Consider the following 25,114-nt stretch of genomic DNA (forward strand, 5'->3'; position numbering starts at 1 on the left):
CCGGCCAGGCGCAGTGGCTCACGCCTGTAATCCCAGCTCTTTGGGAGGCCGAGGCGGGCGGATCACAAGGTCAGGATATCAAGACCATCCTGGCCAGCATGGTGAAACCCTGTCTCTAGTAAAAATACAAAAAAAAACTATCTGGGTGTGGCGGTGCACGCCTGTAGTCCCAGCTACTCGGGAAGCTGAGGCAGGAGAATCGCTTGAACCTGGGAGGCAGAGGCTGCAGTGAGCCGAGATCGCATCACTGCACTCTAGCCTGGCCACAGGACAAGACAAGACTCTGTCTCAAAAAATAAATAAATAAATAAATAAAAAATAAAAAAAGAAATATACTCGCACCATAAGTAGTACTATTATTTTTGTTATACTGGTTTATTTTAAATAAGAATTCAAGTTTTTTATTTTTAATTAAGAATACTTATTTTTATTTTTGAAACAAAGTGATCAAGAACGTGACTTTTCATTAACCATTTTCAAACATAAAATCGATGTATTTTTCCATATGAGTACTTCGTATTTCCAGTAGTTAATTTTTTTTAAAATAAAAATGGAACATAATTACTCTATTGGTGGTTTGAAGGAGAGTCCCATCCTGTAACTGGTTCTTCTGAGATGTTAGGGGCTGAATCGTGCCCCCAACATAAAATTCATATGTTGAAACCTTATCCCCAGTACTTCTTAATGTGATTATATTTGGAAGTTAGGCCTTTAAAGAGTTGATTAAGTGAAAATTAGGTTATTAGTGTGGGCTCTAATCCAATATGACTGGTGACCTTATAAGAAGATAAAATTTGAACACAGAGAGACACTGGGGGCAAATGCACTGATAAAAGACCACATGAAGACACAGCTTGCCCAGGAAAGAGGCCTCAGAAGAAATTAAACCTGCTGACACCTTGACATTGGACTTGTAGCCTCTAGAACTGTGAGAAAGAAAATTTCATTTAAGTCAGTCCGCAGCATTTTGTTATGGCAGCCCTAGCAAACTAATTCGTGAGATTATCTTTTCTTTTTATATATTATCCCAGAGTCTGTGGCATGGATGTCATTAAATTTACTTACAGAGATTCTAACTTCTTGCACTCAAAACATAGGGCAGATAGAAAAACATCATCTGACTGCCATTTGGTTGCTATGATGATGGAAAAGCTAGGGATGAACCATTCTCCCTTTCCTACCTATACCCCCTTGACCCAATGGAAGTATCTACTGAATAGCGAGAAGGGCATTTAAGGGATTACATTTTTCTCCGAAAGAATTAGAGACTGTTGCTGTTTTACCCTGTTAACCTTTCAGAGAGCTAGCTAATGTTTGATTTAATGGAAGGTTATCCAAAGTAGACACTGTCAAAGGAAATAGTATAGAAAAAGGAAACATAAGTAGAAGGTCACATTACTCATACACGCAACTGGGGAAGAAACACAAATCCATGCTTCTTAGAAAAATTTTCAGTTTGAGACATGACAGAAACATAAGTAGAAGGTCACATTACTCATACACGCAACTGGGGAAGAAACACAAATCCATGCTTCTTAGAAAAATTTTCAGTTTGAGACATGACATAATGCTTTTTAAGTAGGTTTTGGGGTTATTCAGTGCAAATATGATTGCTAAGGTAAACTTTACAACATGGGCTAAGTACTTGTGAGTTCAAGTTTTATGTTTTCTTTTTAACAATACATTAGCACAAATAATAAAATTATACTTAAAGCAAAAATTGCTTTTACTGTGAACACTTCACTACTGGCTCAAAATGAGTGAACAATCCATTATCAGAGACTGTTGATAGGAGGCACAATGAAGGAGAAAGTTTCCTGACATTGAGGACTGTCAAGCACACATTGTATAACCACTGACATTTATAATAGGGAAGGGTTTCTGGCTTGACACGTGTGTTTAGAATAGAATATCTTAATGCTTCTTCCATCTCTATTACTCTATGATAACATTTTTCTTTATATGTTGAAAAAACAACTAAGATTTAAAAAATTATTAAGAAACTGTATATTTTTCTAGGAAAGTAGCTGGTTTTAATTTTAATTAAATTACCCACAGATAATTTTAAGATAAAATAATGTCTCCTACTATTACTACTATAACTAATATATCTTATTGATCAATCATCATGTCTTCCTCTTCCTCTGCACTGTACTAAGAGAAGTTTAATTCTGTGCTCAATTATTCACTATTTCTGGGAAATCAGGAAAGTTATTTATATTTATAAGTGAGATTTCCTTCATATAAAAAAGGAAGCTAATATAATATACACATCAAGGTTTTGTTACGGCAAGGGTACAACCCCAGGCCTGTCTAGATAATTCCATTTTGTGCAATATGGTTTTTATTCTACATTACTTTATTCTTCTGTTTAATCATTTAGAAAATACTATGTGTTGTGCATTATAATAAACACTGAGGATAAAATATTAAAGAAAACACATCTGTTTTCTTGAGTCAGAGATTCCAGAATGTGTTGGCAAGTGAGAGTAGACATTAATAAATAAATAAAATGTATAATACTTATGGTGTTACATAAAACAGTTAAAGGTTAGAGAGTGAAATCAACATTAATACAGGGTGTTCCAGAAAGGTCTTTGTGATAAGGTGTCACTTGAGCAGAGCACCTAAAGAAGTTTGAGAAGCCTCACATATATCTGTAGGGGGAATATTGAGATAGCTGGAGGATATATGAGTCTGGATTTAAAGGAGAGGTTGAGACGGGGGCTATCAATTTAGAAGTTGATATTTCATGTGTGAATAAATGAGATTCCATCAGAAATGAATGTGGATAGAAATAAAAAGAGAAGATAGCTTCTAGGAAATTAGGGGGGCAGGAACAGCAAAGGAGAATGAGCAGGGCTCACTAAAGAAATAGAAGAAGAATAAAGGGAGAATTGATTCCTGGAGATAAACTGTTTCCAAAACAGTGAGAGATCAAGTGTGTCAAGTAGTGCTCATGGATTGAGCAAGATGAGGACTGCATATGACGGATAATTATGGCATGTTAGGTTACTAGTTAATTAAAAGAGCAGTATTAGAGAGTAAAAGAGAATGATGGTGAATAAAACTGGATTAGCTTGGGTGAGATAATGATATAAGAAGTGAGGGCAGTAAATACAGTCAGGCTTTCAAATAGTTTTGCTATCAAGGAGGATCAGAGAAATGGGATGACAGTGATAGGGTCAGGGGATAAAGAGCAGTATGACTTTTAAACTGAGTGCTATTGTAACATGCGTATTCTGATAAGAAGAATCAATTAAAAATGTATTATGGAAGGTCGGGTTATGAGCGGTGGCTCACGCCTGTAATCCCAGCACTTTGGGAGGCTGATGCGGGTGGATTGTTCAGGAGATCGAAACCATCCTGGCTAACATGGTGAAACCCCATCTCCACTAAAACTACAAAAAAACTAGCCGGGCGAGGTGGCGGGCGCCTGTAGTCCCAGCTGCTGGGGAGGCTGAGGCAGGAGAATGGCCTGAACCCGGGAGGCGGACCTTGCAGTGAGCCGAGATCGCGCCACTGCACTCCAGCCTGGGCGACAGGGCGAGACTCCGTCTCAAAAAAAAAAAAAAAAAAAAAAAAAAAAAATGTATTATGGAAAACAGAGGAGAAAATTGGACAGCTTCACATGATTGAGTAGGTACCAGATTCAGTAAACTGGTGGAGGACTAGCCAATAAGAGCACAGAGTCCTTTTTTGATGTAATGTGAGGGAAGGCAAGGCACATGGATGCACATAAAATTAAGCTGATCTATTAATGTGTAATGACAGAAACAGACAATTTGCCTCTGTTTTGCCTCTATATTCTTAATAAAATAGGAGGAGTATCAGTGAGAAAAGGGGCGAAAGTGTTACATGTCACTAGCAGTCTTCAGGTTTCAATTAACTATAGGAAATTTTACTATAGCAAATTTCAATAAAGGAAAATGACGTCCCATCACAAGTTCATCACTCACACACATTTTACCTATTTATCTACCTCCCTTTCTCTCTACTATCTATATATATCCACCTACTAATCTACCTCTTGTAAAGGCCTGGTATTCATAACTCCTAAGCAGGTATTAGTCCTCTTTTTGTTATAATATTTACCTGTATTTCTGAATTGAAGGAAACTGCATAAAATAACAGAAAAGAGAAATGACACTGTGCTTTGTGTTCCATTTAATAAAACCGGACACTTACAAGTGATTTTAATAGATTCAGTTTCTGCTCTCTTCATAGAAATAGTCTGGTGGTATAAATAGGTCTAAATTTCAGGTTATGGATATTTTTTTTAAAAGGGCACGCTGCCAGGCATCTTTGCGTAATGAGAGTTACAACCCTGTGTTTTTCAATAAAATCAGCAGCTTCACTGACTAGCTAGGAAACCCACACGCTTTATGCTATAAATCATAATTACAAATCTATATAATTGAAACCTGAGCTAAGTTAGGTGGAAAATTGAATATTTGACATAGTAGGGAAGAAGGTTTATTTTAAAATGTGAAACCATGCTTAGCTGCCAATGTAATTTGATAAACTTCCATGACAATTATCTGGAGATCCTGGCATGCTTTATGTAAAGCAGCAGTAAACATCATCATATGTCACTAAACACTGGATTCTTGAAGACCTTTTCCAATTTATAAATAGTAGCCTTTTATTTCAAAAACATATTATTTTTCAAATAATATTTTTCTTATTTATTGTCAAACTAAATTATACATGTCAACTAAAATCAACATGACATGAGTCACAGCAATTATATCTCCCAAGGAAAGAAAATATAAATGTTTCTTTTCTAAATGCTGATGCTAGAACTCTGACAGTTGAGCTCTGGTTATTAGCAATCATATAAATATAAATGATGAATATTTTATCTTTTATAAATTAGATATGTTATAATTTTTATTGTTATGGCTCTTTCAAATTTGGTCTTGAGATCTATCTATTGATATTGGACATTAGCCAAAATAGTCACAGTCTAGGAGAGCCCTGACGGGTGACGAGTTAGATTCAGGTGTGTGTGTTGGGTGAGACACAATGAGGAGGTGAAACCAAATGCAAGAAACAGAAGAAATCTATTATTCACAGGTCCCAGAGAAGTCAGGCATGAAGGCAGAGGACCAATGGCAAGTTCCTTGGAGTTCAACCAGCTGGTGGAGAATGTGAGTATATGCGTGTGTGTGTGTGTGTGTGTCTGTGACAGAGAGAGAGAGAGACAGAGAGAGAGAGAGAATATGTTGGGTTTGGGTTTTGGGCCAGTGGAGATGAGAAACAAGTGGGTTATAATAGCAAAAAAACACAAGGGGAGAGGAAGTCTTAACTAGGCCACCTGCATGACTGGGTTTCAAATAACTTACGTCAGGCCCAAAAATGGATGCCAAGTCAGCGACTATATTAAACAAATTTATGATAAGGTATTACAAATGCCAAGTATAGTGTATGTCTTCATCCTTTATACTGTTTTCTCATATTATGATATATTTTTCTAATACAAAAATATTTGAGATAATTATAGATTCACATACAGTTGTAAGAAATGAAAGATTCCATGTACTCTTTACCCAATTATCTCCAATGATGACATCTTGTAATATTATAGTGAAGAAAAATCAGAATACTTATATTAATACAGTCAAGATATAGGAAAGTTCCACCACCACAGGAATCTCTCAGGTTGGCTTTTTATAGCCACCACCAACTCCTACCCCATTCCATTCCGGAATTACTACAACCACTAATCTGTTTTCCATTTCTATAATTTTGTCACATCAAGAATGTTGCATAAATGAAATCATACTGTATGCAACCTTTTGCAGTTGGCTTTTTCACTCAGGATATTTCCCTGGACATTCAATCAAGTTGCTGTGTTTATCAGTGCTTCATTCTTTTCTATTTCTAAGTGTACTCCATGGTATGGATAAACTAGGATTTGTTTAACCAGTCACGCATTGAAAGTCATCTGGGTTGTTCACAGATTTCCACTATTATGAATAAATGTGCTAAGAATATTCAGTCACATGTTCTGGGGTAATACATATTTTCAATTTTCTGGGATACATTTCCCATAGTTCAATGGTTGGATAGTGTATTAGTTGCACTTGTAACTTTATAAAAAGAGTTTTCCAGACTGGCTGTACCCTTTTATATTCTGACCAGCAATGTATGAGTGATCCAGTTTCTCTACATCCTTGCCAACATTTGTTGTTGTCATTGTCCTTTATTTTAGCTATTCTGGTAGGCTTGTAGTGAAATCCCACTGCTGTTTGATTTTACATTGCCCTAAAGATTAATGATGTTGAACACCTTTCAAAATGTGTTTATTAACCATTGGTATAATCTCTTTGGTGAAATGTCCCTTCATTTGTTTTCGCCCATTTTCTAGTTGGATTTTATTTTATTATCAAGTTTTTGTCATTCTTTACATATTCTAGAAACAAACCATTTGTCAGATATGTGATTTGGATCTACTTTCTCCCAGTTTCTAGCTTTCAATTTCACCATCTTCTCATCGGCTATCATAGGGAAAAATTTTAGTTTTGAGGATGTCTTATTTATTAATTTTTCCCCTTATGGAGCTTGCTATTGGAGAAATCTAAGAAATGTCTTTTGAGCACTATGTTAATTTTTGTGTAAGGTATGAGTACCTTGACAGGAATTGCAGGAAATCTATAGATCAATTTAGATAGCGCTGACATCCTTACTATATTGAATCTTCCAGTCAATGAAAATGGCATATGTCTTTATTTATTTATAAATCATTTAATTTTGTTATTTTCTGCATATACATCCTAAATAGGTTTTGTTAGATTTTTATTTTAGTTTTTCATTATTTTGGAAGATTATCAATTGTATTGAGTTTTAAATTTCAGTTTCTACATTTTGTTGCTAGTATATATAAATACAATTGATTTTTTGTGTTGTTCTTCTATACTGTGACTTGGTGAATTAACTTACTTATACATGCTTTTTTTTGATAGGTCTCTTGGAGTTTTCTAGTAGACAAACCTGGTCTGAAAATAGGGACAGTTTATTTCTTCCTTTACATTTTGTATATATTTTGTTTCTTTTGCTTGCCTCATTGTACTGCCTAGGACTTTCACTAGTATGTTAAATGAGTGGGGAGAGTGGGGATTCTTATGTTACTACCTATTTTAGGGGGAAAGTATACAATGTTCATCACTGAACGTGATGTTAGCTATAGGTTTACTATGTAAGCGCTTTACCAGGTTGAGGAAGCTATTGATTCTCCTAGGTTGCAAAGAGTATTTATTTTAAATAAAGAATGGATATTGGTTTGTTTCTAACTCTACCCTGTACCAATGGACATAGTCATGTAATTTTTCTGCCTTCATCTTTTAACAGATAAGATTACCTTAATGGAATTTCAAATATTAAATCAGCCTTTATTTCTGGAATAAACTCTCTGATCATGGTGTATACTTTTTGCTATATACTGATTGATTTAATTTGTTGATATTTTGTGACTAATTTCATGAATAACATTAGAATGTATTTTTACTTTCTTGTTACATGTTTTTGATTTTTGTATCAGAGTAATGCTGGCTTCATAGAATGAGTCTGGAAGTTTTCTTTCATCTTCTCTTTTCCGGAAGAGTTTGCAAAGGATTGGTGTTAACTCTTCTTTAAATGTTTGGGATAATTTACCAGTGAAGCTATCTAGGCCTGAAGATTTCTTTTAGGAAGGTTTTAAATTATGAATTCAATTTATTAAATAATAGTATATGACTATTCAGATTGTCTATTTCATCTTTGGTAAATTTTGGTAGTTTTTTTATTTCCTAAATATGGATAAATTTCATTAAAGTTGTTGGAATTATGTGTATAGAGTTGTTCATAGTACTGCTTTATTTCTTTAATGTCTGATGTTATCTGTAGTGATATTGCTATGGGTTGCATGAATATCTTTTGGGATTCCAACTTATTTATAATTTTAGCATATCACTTCATATAATTTTCTTAGTGGTTTTAAATAGGAATTTAATATACATAGGCAACTTATCACTGTCTACTGGTATCAATGTTTTACTACTTTAAGCAAAGCAAGCAAACCTTATGTTTTAAAATGTACTTGAGACTTGTTTCAGTCAGATATAGGAAGACACATAGACATAGCAATGACTGCCATGAAAAACTATTTTATACTCACAGATCCCTAAAGGCACAAAGCATAGTATGTCATACAGGGCCACATAGGGAAGTACCAGTGTTGTTCAGGAAGCTGTGAGGGGGGAAAAATTATGGGCAAGAACCTATATTTTGCTTTTTTATGGGATGAAATACAGGTGAGGTAAGCAGACAAAGCAAGTGCAGGACTGGTTACTTTGAATAATTTCACTGGGCTCTGGCTTGTAAGGGCTATCTCGTGTTGACTAGTCCCTGGCCTTGGGATGATTAGAGTAGAGGAATATTGGTGTGGAGTGTAAGAGCCTGATAGAAGAGGTGTGTGGGAGTATGGGCTCTGGATTGGTTACTTTGCACGTATAGATCCTCTCACAGATGATTTCTTTACTGTCTCTAGAAATTAGCTAACCCTGAGAGGGGCAGTTCCTCCCCAGTCAGCAAGACCTCAGATATCAAAGCATAAAGAATACAGAAAATAAGAAAATAGAGTCAATATACCTTAATTCCATTTAGATAACCTTATACTTCCTACATTGTATAATATCAATGTCTTAAGACATTCTTTTCTCTGTCTCGCTCTCTCTATGTATATATGTAACATGTACAAGGCAGTATAATTTTTACTTCAATCATCAAATATGATTTAAGAGATGAAGAGAAGCAGGGCAGTCTATTATATTATTATGTTTATCCATACTGATATTCTTTCTTTTTAAGTCTTTTTAAAAAAATTATTTCTTATCTGTTTAGAGAACATTCTTTAGCTATTTTTATGGACTGGTTTGCTTAAAATACATTCACTTTCTTTCCCTTTATATGAGAATATCTACATTTTCTCCTCATGTATAAAGAATATATTTTCTGAATATGGAATTCACAGTTTACAGTTACTTTCTTTCAGTATTTGAATAATGTATACCGCTTCCTTCTGACCTCCATGGTTTGGGATGAGCAATCTACTGTCATTTGAATTGGTGTTTCCCTATAAGTAATTCACTGTATCTCTCTGGTTACTTTCAAGGTTGTTTTGTGTGCGTGTGTCTTTAGTTTTCAGAAGGTTAATGATGATTTGTCTTGCCTTGAATTCCTTTTGCTTTACACTGATTGGAGTTTACTCAGTCTCTTGAATCTGTAGGGTTAGGTGCTTCATCAAATTCAGCAAGTTTTCAGACATTGTTTCTTTGAATAATTTTTCATTCCCACTCTCTCCTCTCCCTCTGGAGCTCTGATGACATACATTTTAGTTCTTTTGTTATTTTCCTACAGGTCCCTGGTACTCTGTTCATTTTTGTAAAATTCCATGTTCTCTCTGTTGTTCAGACCATGTAAATTATATTGATCTCTCCTCACTTTCACTGATTCTATACTTGATCATCTCCATTCTACTCTTGAGCCCATTTGGCAAGATACATATTTAATGTATTATATTTAATCAGTTCCATAACTTCTATTTTGTTCTTTATTCAACATTTTTTTCTGAGATTCTCTACTTTTTCATGTTTCATAAGAATTCAAAAGTGTTTCTTGAAGCAAAATTTGTAGAGACTCATGCTGCCTCATTGAAGATGGGGAGGGAAAGTTTGGCTTCCTGCTGTGCCCCACTGACACCAAGATATGAGATGGGACGCAGTAGAACACCAACTAGCTCACTTCTCACCACTTCATTTCACCTCCTTCATACCAAGTGGGAATAAAGGCTCAGTTTCCACTGGTCTTTGATCACATATGGGAAGAAAGAAAACAATGCCAGCTACCCTGCCTCAAATTCCTTCATTCTTTCTTGCTGATGCTTGATGGGGTATAGGCTGTGGTCCCCACAGGGCTCCACTCAATCCAAAAGGTTGAGGTGGGGCATGGCCTTGCTTTATACCCTAGCGGATCTTGCCAACACGGGTATGGAAAGAAAAATTGATTGCTTACTAACCAACTTGTATCACTTTTCTCAGTCTTACTGACAACTAGCGCAGATACTGGTGGCTACTCCCTCCAGGCACCAGCTCTTTAAATTTCATTGTTCCTGAGTGGAAACGGAATCTCAACTTGTGACTTAACCCTGTTGGTACCACCCTGGTAAGGTACTTGGAGATACATCTGTTTCTATCAGGAAGAAAACAGAAAATAGCTACCTTCACACCTCTACCAACACCATTCTGGCAAGAGAATCACAGCACTGTGTGCTTCTGCTGGGGGAATGGCAGATTACTTCCTTACTTAGTCCCATCAGCACCACAGACAATACAAGGGGAAGGGAATCAGAGTGTGCTGCTTCTAAGGCATGAAAGTGCTCAGGGTTGGGGTGGAAAAATCAACGGCCTGCTTGTCCCCACTATAACTATTGGAGTGGGTGACATGTGGTTTTACCACTGATGCTTTGATGGAGTAGGGTGGGTGATGTCAGAAAGGTTTTCTGTTGGTAGGCCACTTTTTTCCAGGTCCTTTGGCTAGGGGGAATAGGTTTTAGGGGGAACTTTTTTGTTTTTACTTGTTGGTAGTTCTGGATGGGAGCCTTCTGGAGTACCTTGTCTAAGATATACGAGACGTGATAAGCCAATCCTTGGCTTAATCACATCTGAAAAATCTTTACAATATTAGTTAGCATTCACAGGTTCTAGAAATTAGAATGTGGGAAAATTAAGTTCTATGTTGTTGTAGATCCAAGTTCCCCTTTTCCTTGCTGTTTGTCACACATCCTCTGATCATTCTTAGCATGTAGATCTATGTTACGTAGCTCTTGATTCACTCAACTTTCAAAGGTACAAATGGTGTGTAGAATCATTCTCATACTTCAAATGTCTTCGAATTCTTTTTCTGTCTTCCTCTTCTGCCACCAGCATGGGAGAAAGTTCTCTACTTTCACAGGTTCATGTGATTAGATTAGGCCCACCTGGATAATCTCCCTTTTTAAGATCAACTGTGCCATAACACTGCTGTAATTTGGATATGGTTTGCTTGTCCCGGCCAAATATTATGTTGAAACTTGATCCCCAGTGTTGGCGGTGGGGCCTAACGGGAAGTGTTTGGATCATGGAAGAAGATCCCTCATACATAGATTAATGCCCTCTTTTGGAGGGTGTAGTGAGTTTCCACTCCATTGGTTCCCATGAAAGCTGGTTATTAAAAGAGACTGGTACCTCTCCCCCTCTCTCTTGCTTCCTCTCTCACCATATGATCTGCACACTCTGGCTCCCCTTCACCTTCATCCGTGGGTGGAAGCAGCCTGAGGCTCTCACCAGAAGCAGATGTTGGTGTCATGCTTCTTGTACAGCCTACAGAACCATGAGCCAAATGAACCATTTTTCTTTATAAATGACCCAGTCTCTGGAATTTCTTCATAGGAACACAAAGCAGATGAATACAATAAATAATAAATAACAAAAACGTAAGAGTGATATTTCATAACATTCGCAGGTTCCAGGAGATGTGACCTGGAATCTTGAGGCTGTATTAGTTTCCTGTGACTGCTATAACAAATTACCACACAATGGGTGGCTTAAAGAAAAATAAATTTATTCTCTTAGAGTTCTGTAGGCCAGAAGTTAGAAATCAGATTGTTGGTAGGGCTGTGTTCTTTCTAAAGGCTCTAGGGGAATGTTTGTTCTTCGTCTCTTCAGAATTTTGGTGGCTGTTGGTATTCATTGGCTTGTGACTGTATGTTTCTTTAGTCTGTCTTCATATTGCCTTCTCCCTTGTGTCTGTCCAAACACCCTCTGCCTTTCTTTTATAAGGATACATGTGATTCTATTTAGGGCCCTCCTAGATAATCCAGCATAAACCTCTCCTATTAGAATCATTAATTTAATCATCCCTTTTGTTATATAGGGTGATTTTTGCCATATAAGGTAATATTCATAGTTTCTTGGGATTAGAAAGTTGATATATTTTTGAGGCAGGGGGTATCTGTTTAGCTTATCAAACTAGGTGACAGATAAGATGATAATTGAAAGTAGTTTGGTAGAGGTAGATGTCATGTTAAGAAGAGGAATATTCAGGATGCATTTTTTAAAAATGTTGGTAGCACTTGTTGACAGGTTGGTTGGGCGATGTGAGAGAAAGGTGAGAGCAAGGATGACACCATGATATTTTGTGTTAGTATCTATCATGGCAGAGTTGCAATTCATGAGACAAGTAAAACTGAAGGACAAAGTGTTTTGGAGAGATTTATTTTGTTTTGGGACATGTAAAATTTAGAGATTTCAATTAGATATGTAAATATAGATAATATGTAGGCCATTGAATTTTTAAGCCCAGGTTTTAAAATGTTTGTGGGTTGGAAAAAAATTAAAAACTTGAGAATGACTAACAGACACATGGCATCTAAAACCATGAGCCTGGATGAGATCACCTATGGTATGAACACAGATAGAGATCCATAAAATTCATCATAGACTGCTGTAAAAGAACCAAACACCATGTTCTGTAATACTCCAACATTTAGAGTATTTGAGATCAAAAGCCACAAGCAAAAGAAAGCAACACTTTGCAGGATGTGAGGTAGGAAAACAGCTAGGATAGTGTGATAGCCTAGAAGGCAACTGAAAAACTATTTCAGGCTGCAGGGGTTGAGGTGAGGTAAGATTAGGAGAATGAGTTCATAGTTAAATTTGGCAACACAGAGATCATATAAACCTTGATAAGTGTTGCTTTGATACAGTGTTAAGAAATAGCCTGATTGAACTGGCTCAAGAAAAAAAAAGTGGGAGGTTTGGAATCGGAGTACTTAACTCTTCAGGTGTCATCAATTTTTAGGAGCTTTAATATAAAGGAAAGACACAAAATCGGGTGATATCTTGTAGGAGATGATGTGAGGATAAGCATTAATTTTTAATACAAGTAAAATTGCACAACTTTATATAAAAATTAGAATAATTTAGAAGAGAAAAAATTTATGAAGCTACTGATAAAAAAGGATATCTGGAGTCATCACAGATGGAATCAGTGTACAATTATATACGGACCTAAAGAAAAGGGTAACAGGAATTCATCCACTGTAACAGGAGGGAAGGCAGACCATATGGTGACAAGTACAGTCGTCTGTTTCATTGAGATTGTGGAAACTTTTGGAGGTTCTCATTTGATTGCCTGTAGCCTGTATTTTTCTCAATGAATTAGTACTCTAGGTCATTAGTTAAAACTGAGAATGTAGATTTTGGAGGTATGAGGAAGGAGTTAGGTGGATGGAATTGTCAAGAGTGAGAGGGCTCAGGAAATGTAATATGACTGCAAGAATTCCTTAGGGAACAATTTATATTTAGTGGTCATGGATTTAATGTGATCCCTTTCAGCACATTTGTATATTTTTATTCAGCTACATTTATCTGAACAGAGACAGACATAGATGAGCTCGCCATTCACAATTACAACTATTACATAAGGTAGGGGAAAGGGATACTGAGGAAGCAAGGAAGATGAGACTATATGCAAGAGATTTATTATACCTATGGACCATGAAATTGATTTGGTGAAGTGAAGGTATGAGAAAGGGCAAGTTGTGAGCATGTTCCAGAATTGCAGTACTAGAGGGAAAGAACTGGAAAGAGAGGAGGTGGGAGTAAGAGAATGAGACACTTGAAATGGAGACTATGGAGGGATTGAAGTTGTTGGGAATGAGAGTACAGAGTCTGAACATAGGCATGGCCAAGTTGGGTAAAGAGCGGGTAACTGAGGTAAGGCACAACAGTTATAGAAGAGATCAACTATGTGGATATTGAAGTCAAACAGAATTTTAAGAAATATAGTGTTGGAGCTACAGACATTTTCTTTGATGGTTGAAAAATCAAAAGTAGAGATTTTTAGGAGAGAGGGAGAATGGTCTAGAAGCAGAAATGTAGAAGAAGGAGGACACCTACCTTACCTCCATACCCAGGATTGTGAGTGTGTGGGACAAAGCCACAGCTTAGAAAGGCTGTAGGGGAAGAAGTATCTACTCAGGGAAGAGTCAGCTTCCAAGAAAGTACAGAGAAAGTTCAGATAAGTTGATGTAGAGAATAGGCAGTATTTTTCTGATGATAGAATATGAGTTTGAATCAATGGTATGGTGAAGTTTTAGGATTAGGAAAGGAGTGAGAACTATGGTAAAAAAAAATGTAGATGTATGCTGTACTTTGGGATAGATATGAATGCAAAGGATGAAGGATGACCCAAAAGAACTGGTATTCACATGGTAACAGAATAAAGAGAGATAAATGTATAATAAGATGCTTCCACATGGAAGTAAGATAGATAGTGGTAGAAAAATCTCACACCCCCAGCTACCTTTTGGAGATGTGACATTGGAGATGGGACAGAATTGATAGCTTTGAAAATAAACATTACATATAAAGATTTGCCGATGGCCTGAAAATAATCCACTAATTATTCAACACACTCTAATTACCTAAACCTATGTATATACTTTGCTGTATATGGGCTTAGCAGTCCCAAAATTTAGCCCTCACTAATAACACACTAATGTCATATGTGGAGAGTTTGCTAATGTACCCAGGAATTGAGTACTCAATTGCAAAATAATTGTCTCATCATTTGCCATTTTACTCCTACTAGTTTTCTTCCTGATAAAACTTGTGACAAATATCACAGCACCATTTATATGCAATAATAAAATGAACAATAGTCAACGATGGCTTCTTCCTCTCCTTGACAGGGGCAGGGATTCCAGCATATGCCCAGTGCTTCAGAAAGGATACCCATTATAGCTACCAGAAGTCAGGAAGAATTAACAGTGACAAAAAGTAATGTGTGGTTGTGCCCAGTCAAAATAGGAAAACTCTAAAATGAATGTTTTCATACAATGCATTCATCATTTTCCTTTTATGAGATAACTGAAAAAACATAAATCTAATCCTTTCTGTAAGAATTAATTTTGACTTGCCCACAAAGCTGATGACAGTAGAGAGTTTCATTTGTGTACTTATTTCCTACTTATGGAGACATGACAACTTCTATTCATTTAATATTACATTTAGACTTAAATATACATAGGAATGTTAGCTAAAAGAAAAAAAGATAATTTTAATTCAGTTGTAATTAAATTTTTGACATATCAGATAGAGTTCCGACTGCATTTGATGGATTGATTTTCATTTTAAACTCTTCTTATCCAATATATTTTGTTATTTCCAGAAATTTTACTTTAAATTAAATAAAGATTTGAAATAATCAAATATTTTAATTAAACTTACTGGTTGAATATAATATCTACCTGGAATTAGAATTTGATATATTTTTCCAATAAAAAGTAAATATAATAAGCAACTTAATATGTGTTTATCATAAAACAGAACTTTTCATATTTAAAGTGTACCACACAGCTCCTAATGCATGGCTTAGAACACATTTTAGCTTATCAGAGTCTGAGAATTAAAACAAAAATTCTAAGCCTACAAAATCACATTACAAGGAGGTTTTAAACAACATGTTGATATGACCCAATTTATTTTTTGTTACAAAATATCACTCTGGGTTCTGTGTGAATAGACTGCATGGTGCAAGACTAAAATAAAGGAAGCTGTTGTAGCAGCTCAGATGGTGTAGACGAGGGTCTAAGTGTTGGAGGTAGGAAGAAGTGGTCAGAAATGTGATACATCTTGATGGCTTTACTATCAGTATTTACTGATGTGCTGGAAATTTGCAGTGAGACAAAAATAAAGTAAGTACAACTCCTAAGTTTTTGGCAAGATAAAACTAGATAAATAATGGTGCCATTAACTGATACGGAAAAATCTTTGGGGAGTAAATTAGGAAGAGGATGAAGGGGTAAATATATCAAGAATAATATTTAGTTTGAGAATTGTACTGGAAAACCATGTGAAGAAGAAAATGTGCAGTTATAACTCAGGAGAGAGTTTGTAGTTGAAAATATGAATAAGGAAGCCACTATGTATAGATGGTATCCATAAGACCGCAATAAATGACCAGGAAGATAATATAATTAAAGAAGAGGCAGGAGTGAGTCCACAATCCAGCCAAAATTTAGAGTTATGATAGCAGGTAAGAGCAGAAAAGAAGACTTAGGAAGAGTGAACAATGACAGATTAGAAAAAAAAAAGTCAAGTGAATATAACATTTCAAGAAGGAGAGAAAAGTCAATTATATTCAATGCTATTGAGAGAGAATGTAAGATAAAGAAATTAACCTTTAAATTTTGCAGCATGGAAGCCCTGATATTTTTAACAAAAGCAGTTTCAGTAAAGTTGACTGGATTAAGTCTTCAATGAAGTAAGTTAGAAAATTGGTGGCAAAGAAGTACAGACCGTGAATACAGACAACTCTTTCTAGGAATTTTGATTCATAAGAGAAGTAACTATTTGGACGATGGGATAAAAGTGTTTATTTATATATATAGATATTGTAACATGCTGGTATATACTGTAGGAATAATCTAAAAGAGGGAAACATTGATATAGGTAGATATAGGTGACATGAGGGATAATTGAGGGGTATGATCATTGAAAAACTAGAATAGGTAGAATCTAGGGTTCAAGTAGAGGGGTTGGCTTTAGATGGTGGCACAGACAATTTAGTCTTAGTAATGGAAGTAAAGTCAGAGCTTTCTTTTTTGCTTTCTTTGTCCTCCAGCCATGTTCAGCTATTTGTGTGCAAGTGTAGAAAGGGCAGAGAGTTGGCTTATGCCTGATGTAGTAGACTGGGTCACTGTTCCAGATATTTCACTCCTCTTTATTATTAGGTAATCAGGGCCCTTGCTTTGATTTTGATTTGACATCGATGCATCCCATGTTAAGGTAGGCAGAGTATATTTCCCATCTCCACTGATAATGAGTATAACCATGTGACTTAATTTGGCCAACGGAATGTGGATTTAGGTGATAATATACAAGTTGAGAACTTAAGAGGTATATTGGATTTCCACTTGCCCTCTTGTGCATCTTCTAACCACAATGAGAAGAACATGTTCTAGCCATGTCTCAGAATGTGTATATAGAGCAGTCCTTAATCTGATGCAAAAATCTAAAATGCCCAGCTGATAAGCAGATCCATGAACAAAAATATAAATAAAATAAATGATTCGGTTGTAAGACACTGAGATTACAGGGTTAGTTGCTACTCAGTATTAATGCAACAATCACTGACTAATTCATCACGGTTCTGGTTTTGCCTAGTGAATATTAATAGAAGCTGGAAGATATACAATAAAATTGAAAGCACAAGGAAGCAAGTGACTATAATTATTGAAACTCTGTAAAGATCATTTATCAGAAGTTTGGGATATAAATGTTCAGTGTACTAAAATACACATACTTGTACAAAAAAGATATGATAGATTTATCCAATGCTTTGTTGAAAATAAAGAATATATTACACATTTTCAAAGATCTAAGAATTTAGCAAAATAAAACTAGATTATCATGTCAGAACTAGCTCTTAATTATCTGTGCTATTGCTACTTGTCATGTTTGCTTTTATTTTAAGCATTTTACATTATTCTAATGATATATCAATGATTTTTCTAGGAATTAACATAAGCTAACTGTCTAGTTTTGATATCCTCCTTGTTCTGCTTTTTGTAAAGTAGCAACCAAAACTCATCAAATTACTTACCCAAATTTACCTTAAATTAAAAAAACACTCCCATGATCTTATAGAAATTACATGCTATGCAATAGATTTTTAATAACAAAACACAAAAACAAATGACATCTGGAATAATGCCAGAAATGATATTTTTCAACTGACAAATTTTTTATAACTTATTATTGAAAATGTACACTTATCAGAACGAGGAAATTAACATTGGAACAAGATAATTAAATTATATATTATATTCAAATTTGTCAATTATTCCACTGCTGTTCTTTCATTTCACAGAATACAATCCAAGATTTCACATTGCATTTAGATGCTGCCATTATCTCTTAGTCTCCTTCAATCTGTGACAAATCCTTAGCCTTTCTTTGTCTTTCACGACTTTGTCACCTTTGAAGAGTACAGTCAATTATTTTATAGAATGTACCTCAATTTGAGTTTGCCTGATTATTTTATGATAAGATTGAGAATATATATTTTGGGGAATAATATCAGAGAGACTATTTCCCCTTTTCAGTGTCTCTTTATCATGGGATACATGATGTTGATATATTTTATTACCAGTGATGATAATCTTTATCATAGGATTGAGGTGGTATCCTGCAGGTTTCATCACTGTAATACTAGTATTTTCTGTTTGTATTTAATAAATATTTCACAGAAATACACTGAGCAGATGCAAATATTCTCTTTGTCTTTGAGCTTTCACCATCTAATTTGATCATCCATAAGTGGATCTTGCTTGTATGAATTATATACTTTGTATTTCTTGAGAACACAAAACCTTAGTTGATTATATTTGTGTGTCTAAAACTGGGCTTTCCCTTGTGCTCATTTGATTCATATGTCTATCTTTAGCCAATACAAATTTAGGTAGGTTTTAAGTTTATCCTTAACTCTGTTAGTGTACATCTTCCAATTTTGCTCTTCTTTTACAAAAATTTTTTGGACATTACTGTTCTTTTGTCTTTTCATATGCATTTTAGAACAAGCTTGTCAATATCTACAAAAAAGCATATTGGGACATAGATTGGAAATTCATTTGATCTATATATCAAGTTAAAGAACATTGCCATTTTAACAATATTAGGTCTTCCAATCAATAAACATAATACACTTCCTATTTATTTGGGCTTACTGGATTTTGTTCATCAGGGTTTTGTAGTATTTAGTATATAGATCTTGCATGTGTTTTGTTAAATTTTTATTTAACAACTGCAGAATTTTTGTTGTATTTTTAAATGACATTTTTAATGTCAAATTTCAATTATCTATTACTAATATAATAAAATGGGATTGATTTTTGTATGTTCAACATAAGGAGTCTTTTAAACAGTAATTTCACCTTTTATATTCTCTACAGAGGGAACATGTGTGGGTTTGTTACATGGGTATATTGCATGATGCTGAGGTTTGGGGTATGAATCCCGTCATGCAGGTAGTGAGCATGGGACGTAATAAGTCGTTTTTCAACTCAATCCCCCTTCCCTCTCACCCTCACAGTGTTTATTGTTTGCCATAATTATGTCCATGTATACTCAATGTTTCTCTCCCACTTGCAGGTGACAGCATATGGTATTTCGTTTTCTGTTCCTGCATTAACTTACTTAGGATTATTGCCTTCAGCTGCATCCACGTTGCTGCAGAGGAAAGGATGTCATTGTTTTTTAATGCTGTATGATATATATGCACCACATTTTCTTTATTCAGTCCACGGTTGATGGGCACCTAGATTGATTCCATATCTTTGCTATTGTGAATAATGTTATGATGAACATATGCATGCTTGAGTCTTTTATGGTAGAATGATTTATTTTCTTTTGAGTATATACCCAGTAATGGAATTGCTGGGTCAAATGGAAGCTCTGTTTTAAGTTCTTTGAGAAATCTCCAAATGGCTTTCCACAGAAGCTGAACTAATTTGCATTCCCACCAACAGTGTAGAAGTTTGGTTTTCTCCACAACCATGCCAGCATCAGGTATTATTTGATTTTTTAATAATAGCCATTCTGACTAGCATGAGATGGTACTGCCTTGTGGTTTTGATTTGCATTCCTCTAATGATTAGTGATGTTGAGCATTTTTTTCATGTTTGTTGGCTGCTTTTACATCTTCTTGTGAAAAGTGTTTTTTCATGTCCTTTGTCCATTTTTAATGAGATTGTTTGTTTTTGATTTGTTGATTTGTTGAAGTTCCTGATAGATTCTGGATACTGACCTTTGTCAGATGTAAAGTTTGTCAATATTTTCTCCCAATGTGTTTACTGTGTTTACAGGTTTTTGTATGTTTGTTGGTCTGTTTGTCTCTGTGCAGAAAACTTTAGTTTAATTAGGTCCCATTTGTCAATTTTTGCTTTGTTGCAATGGATTTTGGTGATTTAGCTGAAAATTCTTTACCAAGGCCAATGTAGAGAAAGATATTCTCTAGATTTTCTTGTAGGATTTTTATTGTTTGAGGTCTTACATATACATCTTTAATACATCCTGAGTTAATTTTTGTATATGGTAAAAGGGAGGGGTCCAGTTTCATACTTTTGTACATGGCTAGCCAGTTATCCCAACATCATTTATGGAAGAGGGTGTCCTTCCCCCAGTTGCATTGTCAGGCTGAAAATTTTCCCAAGTTTTTTGCTCTGTTTCCCTTTTAAATATAAGTTCCAATTCCAAACCATCTCTTTGTGAATTCCTAAAACTGAACACTCTTAAGAGCACCTAGGTCACATCTTGAACACTTTGCTGCTTAGAAATTTCTTCTGCCAGGTATGCTAAATCATCTCTCTTAAGTTCAAAGTTCCACAGATCTCTAGGGCAGGGGCAAAATGTCACCAGTCTCTTTGCTAAAGCATAACAAGAATCACCTTTATTCCAGTTCCCAACAAGTTCCTCATCTCCATCTGAGACCACCTCAGCCTGGACTGCATTGTCCATATCACTATCAGCATTTTGGTCAAAGCCATTCAACAAGTTTCTGGGAAGTTCCAAACTTTCCCACATCTTCCTGTCTTCTAAGCCCTCAAAACTGTTCAAACCTCTACCTATTACCCAGTTTCAAAGTCGCTTCTACATTTTTGGGTGTCTTTATAGCACAATTCAAATCAAAATCCTAGCACATTTGTGTGTGTGTGTGTGTGTGTGTGTGTGTGTGTGTTTGGAAATTGGCTAGCTGATTCCAAAATTCTTATGTAAATGCAAAGGATCTAGAATAACTATAAAAATCCTGAACAAGAGAAAAAGTTTGAAGTATTGATGTTACGAAATATCAAGACTTACTATACAGCTATAGTAGTGGACAGTATGGTATTAGTGTAAGGACAGAGGAAAAGAATATTTGAACTAAATAAAATCTAGAAACAGGCCCATTTATATACTGTCACTTGATTTTGGAGAAAAATAGTACAAAAAACCAATGAAAGAAAGTATGACTTTACCCATAAATGCTGCTAGGAAAATTTGGTATACATAATGACTAAATGGAACTTCGAGTCCTATATCTTACCATACTTGAAATTATCGAGATAGGTATCATGAAAAGTAAACAACAAAGCTTCTAGGTAAAAGACAAATATATCTTCATGACTTTTTATGCCCCAGACTGTAGAGATTATAGCCAGTATATAGTACCTAAATTTCAGCTGAAGCGAGTCACCTGACCAAGGTAAAACTCCTTTCCTAAGGGCAGACTGCATTCAATGAATAATTGATGTGGAAGGCGAGGGAGGGATGTGCAAAATCCTGGTATCTTCATCCCAAATTGGGGTAACTCTGAGGAGCTATCCTAGCTTCAGTGCTAGCCACTGTGTGAGTTGACACCTTTGTCCCCACCTTCTCCCCCTACTCAATCCTGCTTCATCCTCTTCCCTCAGTGGTGTTGATCCTCAGAGCACTCCCTAATACACTTCCTACCCACTACCTTCCTTTTCAGAGTCTTCTTCCCAGGAAAACTATTCTGTAACAGTGATGTTTAAGATACTTTCAAGTGATACTTGGATCTATATGTTTACATTTTTTAAGTTATTTATTGGTGTTTTATAGAAGTACTGTGTAGAGGGTGAGAGTCCAAGCCCCAAATTCAAACCTGAGTTCCAGCATGTACTGTCTGTGAGTTCCTGGGCATAACTCCTATATATCTCAGCATATTCATCTCTAACACAGGAATATTAATGGAATTTATCTTATAGCATTGTAAGGACTAAATCAATTAATATTTGTAAAGTGCTTAAAATAGTTCCTGGCACATTGTATATTGCTATTGTTCATGGTAAATGACACCATTTTCCATTAGAATGCCTTTAAGTAAATTATTATATAGGTGATACAAAGATATGCCAAAAATTGTGAAGGTAATATATGAATAACTGAAATATGGAGAGTCTTTTCTAACAGAAATGTTGAAGAAGAGTAAAATATGTGAAGGGTTAGGAATGTCAAAAGGAACAAGGCTGGATAATTTTTTTATATCTATTTAAATCTAGATACAGATGTAACTGTAGATATAGATATCAATTGTTCCATAAGAAGTTATTTTTTAGAAAACTGGTATTCACCAAGATACCAAAATTATTTAATCAATTAGTAATTTTAGTTTATAAAATTAAAACCATTTGTTTAGGAATTGTTTTATCTAGAAAAAAATGGATTTCATAAGAAAAATGACTCTTTCTTTCTTTTCCAGTAATGTATTTCCTGGCATGTAACAGCAGGTGAGAGATCTTGTTTCATATAAAATTGAGGAAAAGTAGGAGTCCATTTTAAAGTTAACCTATTTTCATCTATACAAATAATCCCAATAACATATATTTGTACATAGTTTTAGTGTTTAGAAATGTCTTCACGTACACAATTGTGTATGTTTATCAAAAAGTCTTATTAGGTAAAACTGATATTTTTATAATGTCCAAAATAGGGTTCATACAGGATAGAAACTAGTCCAAGCTAATACAGCATATCCATGTTACAGTCAAAAGAACACAGATTATTTGACCATAATGTTCAATCCCCATACCTTGGCTACTTTCCTAAGGTTCTAGATCTAATTTTACATCTATGTGTAGATTTGTAAAGTAGCACTTTATTCTCTAGTGCTACAGTATGTAACACTAGAGATGTAATCATGCTAAACCTCCAACTTTTTTAAAATGTTAGTCAGAGGACCCAGTACGATGTTACAGCTAATGTATTTCCACAAGTTTAATCTTGTTTCAGTAACATTTGATTCTTTCCTATTAAAAGAGAAAAAAGAATACTGCAAGTCCTATAACTTTATTAGCTTTGTAGAAGGATGTCCTTTGAAATCACAATTCACCTACACTCTTGTCTCGTTCTTGGTTATTTGACCTAATTAAATCTGTAGACAAGATAACATTTCAAAGTGAAAACCTGGCAAGTTAAGATTCTTCACTGACAGAAATACCCTTTTCTTCTTCCTGTCTAGTTCTTGTCACCAGTTTTGAATGATAACGAAAGGAACAGTGAACTTTCTAAAAACAAAATGAAGTACTTCGCTATCTATAGTATATTATAAAACTCATTGCAAGGAAATAGTTTCTAGAAACATATTTGCTTACAGGAATAAAAGGGCTGTGAACCCTTTTCCCAATGGGAAAAATATAGTGTCAATGGCTAGAGCTCCAATCTAGGTCAACATATAACTACATCTAGATCTAATTTTACTAAACAACTGTATAAGCACAAGGAATTATAAAATTTCTGAAAGAAGGTAATATGAGAAAAATTTACAGAAATTATTTTTATCCATGTCCTTTTGTAATATAGAGACTAAAATTTTTGTAAAGTCAGATTGACTGGGATGATGAATAGAGTGGCTGCTATTATGAAATGGAGCAGTAGCAGTCACACTTTGTTAGTCGTAACAGCTGTCACTCGTTCTCCCTTACTGCCTAATATTGAACAGAATTGAATAGAATGCATTGTCACATCATATGGCAAATTAGAAGGTGCAAGTTTAGAACTTCCCTGCTGAACCAGTTCATGAGAAAATAACATTTATAAAAGTATATCTCTTGGCCAAATACATGTTTGAAATACATATCACTTTCTCTATCTAAAAATACACACAGCATTAGAGAGAGAGAGAGAGAGAGAGAGAGAGAGAGAGAGAAAGGCCTAGGAAACCCTGCCATAAAGAAACTTTGTTTAGCCAAGTATTTCTCAAATTCATTTAAGCATAGAACTTAGGGTTTTTATTTGTTTTTAATTATATTTTTGTAGCTACATAGTAGGTGTATATAACTTAGTTGTTTCTGTTTCTTTGTGTTTTTGTTTTTACAACATACTTATGTAAACACTGGTCAAGGATAAGGTAATCTTTTCAGTTCTCAAATATTCACCAAAAAAAATGTTCTATGTTAATGTAGGAATACTTAGTTTTAAGGGTATAAACGCTTTGTCTGTTACATGATAGTATCCCTAGAGGTAATTTTTGTAATACTGATAGTGCCCAATGTCTTATGCCAATAGTGATATAAGAAGCCAAGCTTCCATTTCTGTTGCACTCTTAATGTTTTATGTTCCTCAAATAAGTAGGAAAAACTCCTACATCTAGTATTATAGCATGTACAAATATCAGAGTAAGCAAAAAGTTTCTATAAAATAAACAAACCCCTTTGGAGATCTTATTATATAGAGCAGCAGGGAGCACATTATGAACTGTCAAATACACTACATAGGCCGGTGTGCATTGTTTATCTTAGAAAGCAAGTCATGGCAGAAACTAGAGAAAACAATAAGAAATTCACCAAGAAACTGATTTAAATTTGAAAAAAATATTTTATGACAATAAGAAAAATGGAAATTATAATAAACTACATTTAATTTCTATTTTTCAGGCTAAAATTCTTAAAATTGGAACACAAATGTTGGTCTCTATGTTGCATAAAAATTGCATTATATACAACTACTAAATGTGGTATTTAAAATAAAAGTAGTCATTAGAAGGTTTATATTTTTGTTTTGTAAATATAGATTTTATTGACAGTCATAAATACTGTGTTTCAAAATAGTGAGGAAATGAATGTCCCTGAAAAAGAAGTTTAAATACTATAAAGATGTAGTTGTCCCCAAATGTAATTGCCATTAAGTAATTATTGGGATTTGGGAGGGGTTTGATAAAAATGTATTATAATTTTTACTAGAAGAATAAGTAGGTAAGAGAAAATAAACCATTTAAAAGACACTAGAAAGAAAGAAAGAAAATAGGAAAACAAAACCATGGGGTTTAAACTGTATGGCACTGGCATTAGATCTGAAATACAGATGCATGGAAAAGTACATATATGACCTGAATATCAGATAAGTCACATTGCAAACATAAATAGCAACAAAATAATTATTATTATTCAAGAAAAAAAAGGAAAAGCGGCCAATTGAGGGGCATTCAAATTAGGTTTTCATTACATAGCAAAAAAGCACAATATAGATGAACT

General features: G+C 34.8%; 1 protein-coding gene across 3 annotated transcripts in view; it reads right to left on the reverse strand.

Moving 5' to 3' along the window:
- Positions 1-25,114, reverse strand: part of LOC105499042 (cilia and flagella associated protein 47) — a 469,827-nt gene that overhangs the window by 57,259 nt on the left and 387,454 nt on the right. The window lies entirely within an intron of this gene.

This window comes from Macaca nemestrina, chromosome X, assembly GCF_043159975.1.
Source record: "Macaca nemestrina isolate mMacNem1 chromosome X, mMacNem.hap1, whole genome shotgun sequence".
Lineage (NCBI taxonomy): Eukaryota > Metazoa > Chordata > Mammalia > Primates > Cercopithecidae > Macaca > Macaca nemestrina.